The sequence below is a fragment of the Odontesthes bonariensis genome, chromosome 18 (assembly GCF_027942865.1).
Source record: "Odontesthes bonariensis isolate fOdoBon6 chromosome 18, fOdoBon6.hap1, whole genome shotgun sequence".
Taxonomy (NCBI): Eukaryota; Metazoa; Chordata; class Actinopteri; order Atheriniformes; family Atherinopsidae; genus Odontesthes; species Odontesthes bonariensis.
The window spans coordinates 20,589,543-20,593,464 of record NC_134523.1 but is presented as its reverse complement, the minus strand read 5'-3'; the positions used below and the strand labels follow the sequence as shown (position 1 = coordinate 20,593,464).

The following is a 3,922-nucleotide window of genomic DNA, read 5'->3' as shown; positions in this document are numbered from 1 at the left end:
TCAACCTTACTGCGTCACAGAATGAAATATTATGGAAAAGAACAGATCCATATGACATGTATGACTGTGTATATATAAATGTGAAACATGTCTCTCTTGATGTCACAGTTCAGTGCTGTGCGTCAGATTCTCTGCAGTGCATTCCTCTGCAGTCATCATGCAGACTTGCTTGTCGCTTCACACAGATCTTACAGGGGATACAAAGTAAAATACTAATAGTCAAAGGTTTAAAACAGATGTTTTCCAACAATAGTCAAGTCAAGTCAAATTCATTTGAATAGCACTTTTCATGTTCAAAACAATTCAAAGTGCTCTACATAAAATAAAAGCATTGCAGCGAGGAGTGGAAGAAGCATTAAAAATACTTGAAAGAATATAAAGAGAAACAAATAAAATAATTAAAATGAATCAAAATGATTATAAACAAGCAACAGTCTAGATAAAATATCGTGCAGATTTCATGCATGGACACATGAGAAAAGAAATGTTTTTAACCTGGATTTAAAAATGTCTACATTTGGTGAAAGTTTAATCTCCCCTGGCAGTTTGTTCCACTTGTTTGCAGCATAACAGCTAAATGCTGCTTCTCCATGTTAAGTGTGGACTTATAATAATGGAAAAAAAAATTTGATTGGTTACTTGCTCGCTTAAACTAATCTTAGAACAAACAACTTTGATATTATTGACTTTTTAAGGTTAAAAATGTATGCTTCTGTTGACATGTGATCACATACAATGTTTTATTTGTTTACATTAGTTACAAAAAACCCCACCTAATTCAAATACAGCTGTTTGACTACAGCTCTGCCCTTTTTTCTTTTATTAATGCATTAAACAAGCATACAACAATTGCTTTGGTCTGGTGTGCCTAAGACCAAAATGTACAAAAATAATGTAATGTAAAATAATGAATATTTGCAAAACATTTGTGTAGGGTTAGGGTTAACTCTAAAACTTTAAATCTTTAGTTAGGGTTAACTCTAACTCTAACCTTTTATGATAATAAGTATAATACTTAGAATCTTAATGAACTGAAAGATTAAAATAAATACATAAAAAAGCTCAACCAAAACTTGGTCCCATGCTATTGCAAAAACATCACAAATCAAACGTCATGTACTTGTGTGAAACAATATAAGAAATGCATCAAAACCTGTTTGACTCACAAAGCACGCACCAATTTAAAAAGGATGAAATGAAAAAACTTTGAAAGAGGTGACCACACCTAAAATGAATATGTACTGACAATATTAGTCATCCATACAAATAACATGCTTGTTCGAACCTGACGTCATCACACCGGCATTGTGTGGCTATAAAAGCTTCTTTCTGACACTGGACAACAGTTCCAATCAAACAGCGAACAGAGCATCAGTCTTCATAAGAATTTCAGTAACTGCATCGAAGACATATGATGGCCAGACAAAATCTGTAAGTACTGCTTAACTGACTGGTATCAGTCATTGGAACTTGTTGTTGTTTGTGTTTTTTTTCTTTGTCTCTCTGTCAGTGATTAGACAATATAACTTGTTTTTGTTATCCTCACCCAATATTCCAAAACGTAAATGATTATATAGGTTTAGATGAGTATTCTTCTGTTTTTAAATCTAGAAAAAGAGGTCAAAGATGAAAAATATCGAGATTTCTTTTATCATAAAATGTTTATTAATTAAAAAACACACCTGTGTTACATTAGGAATGGCAAACAATCTAAGAATGAAATATAACCTGCTGAGATCTAAGTACATGGTGAAAATCTTCAGAGATAAGCAGCAATTTTTTGTCTTAATGATGCATTAATTTAAGTTAGAAAAATGTACTCCATTTAATAATATGCCGCAAATGTTATTTAGTTTGGTAATTAAAATGAATTAAACCGTTAATTTAAAGACTGGTAAATATGTGACTATTTGGTTATCAACATGGACAATGGATTAATTCAAATTAATGATTGTATCTTTAAAACAGGAGGAGATATCCCACGGCGATGATCAAGATTTTGGCCGTATTACTTCTGCATGCTGGTAAGTTTAAACATGTATTATGAAAACAAGCTTTACTTGAAAATTATATGTTAAATGGAATCAAAGTTTAAATTTACAATAACTCTTTATAATATCTGCAAAAAAACTTTAGGCATAGCAGAGTCATCAACCACTGCTTCAGCAACTACCATAACTGAAGCAACATCAACTATAGCTGCCCAAACAACTACCACAGCTGGAGCAACATCAACCACAGTTTCTCAATCAACAACTACAGCTTCTTCAACAACAGCCCCTACTTCAGCAACTACCACAGCTGGAGCAACATCAACTACAGCTGTCCCAACAACTACCACAGCTGGAGCAACATCAACCACAGTTTCTCAATCAACAACTACAGCTTCTTCAACAACAGCCCCTACTTCAGCAACTACCACAGCTGGAGCAACATCAACCACAGTTCTCAATTCAACAACTTCATCTTCTTCAACAACAGCCCCTACTTCAGAAACTACCACAGCTGGAGCAACATCAACTACAGCTGTCCCAACAACTACCACAGCTGGAGCAACATCAACAGTTCCCCAATCAACAACTATATCTTCTTCAACAACAGCCCCTACTTCAGAAACTACCACAGCTGGAGTAACATCAACCACAGCTATCCCAACAACTACCACAGCTGGAGCAACATCAACCACAGTTCCTCAATCAACAACTACATCTTCTTCATCAACAGCCCCTACTTCAGCAACTACCACAGCTGGAGCAACATCAAACACAGTTCCCCAATCAACAACTACTTTTTCTTCAACAACAGCCCCTAATTCAGAAACTACCACAGCTGGAGCAACATCAACCACAGTTTCTCAATCAACAACTATATCTTCTTCAACAATAGCCCCTACTTCAGAAACTACCACAGCTGGAGCAACATCAACCACAGCTATCCCAACAACTACCACAGCTGGAGCAACATCAACCACAGTTCCTCAATCAACAACTACACATTCTTCATCAACAGCCCCTACTTCAGCAACTACCACAGCTGGAGCAACATCAACAACAGTTCCCCAATCAACAACTACATCTTCTTCAACAACAGCCCCTACTTCAGCAACTACCACAGCTGGAGCAACATCAACAACAGTTCCCCAATCAACAACTACATCTTCTTCAACAACAGCCCCTACTTCAGCAACTACCACAGCTGGAGCAACATCAACCACAGTTTCTCAATCAACAACTACAGCTTTGTCAACAACAGCCCCTACTTCAGCAACTACCACAGCTGGAGCAACATCAACCACAGCTATCCCAACAACTACCACAGCTGGAGCAACATCAACCACAGTTCCTCAATCAACAACTACATCTTCTTCAACAACAGCCCCTACTTCAGCAACTACCACAGCTGGAGCAACATCAACCACAGTTCCCCAATCAACAACTACATCTTCTTCAACAACAGCCCCTACTTCAGCAACTACCACAGCTGGAGCAACATCAACCACAGTTTCTCAATCAACAACTTCATCTTCTTCAACAACAGCCCCTACTTCAGAAACTACCACAGCTGGAGCAACATCAACTACAGCTGTCCCAACAAATATCACAGCTGGAGCAACATCAACCACAGTTTCTCAATCAACAACTACAGCTTCTTCAACAACAGCCCCTACTTCAGCAACTACAACAGCTGGAGCAACATCAACCACAGTTCCCCAATCAACAACTACATCTTCTTCAACAACAGCCCCTACTTCAGCAACTACCACAGCTGGAGTAACATCAACCACAGTTCCCCAATCAACAACTACATCTTCTTCAACAAAAGCCCCTACTTCAGCAACTACCACAGCTGAAGCAACATCAACAGTTCCCCAATCAACAACTATATCTTCTTCAACAACAGCCCCTACTTCAGCAACTACCAC

The 3,922-nt window shown here is 37.7% G+C and overlaps 1 long non-coding RNA gene across 1 annotated transcript; it reads left to right on the top strand.

Annotated features, from left to right (window-relative positions):
• Nucleotides 1-1,350: 1,350 nt before the first annotated feature.
• Nucleotides 1,351-2,626, top strand: LOC142368120 (uncharacterized). Its single transcript, XR_012767265.1, has 3 exons — nucleotides 1,351-1,431; nucleotides 1,969-2,024; nucleotides 2,137-2,626. It is a non-coding gene; the product is annotated as an uncharacterized LOC142368120 (long non-coding RNA).
• The last annotated feature ends 1,296 nt before the right edge of the window (nucleotides 2,627-3,922 follow it).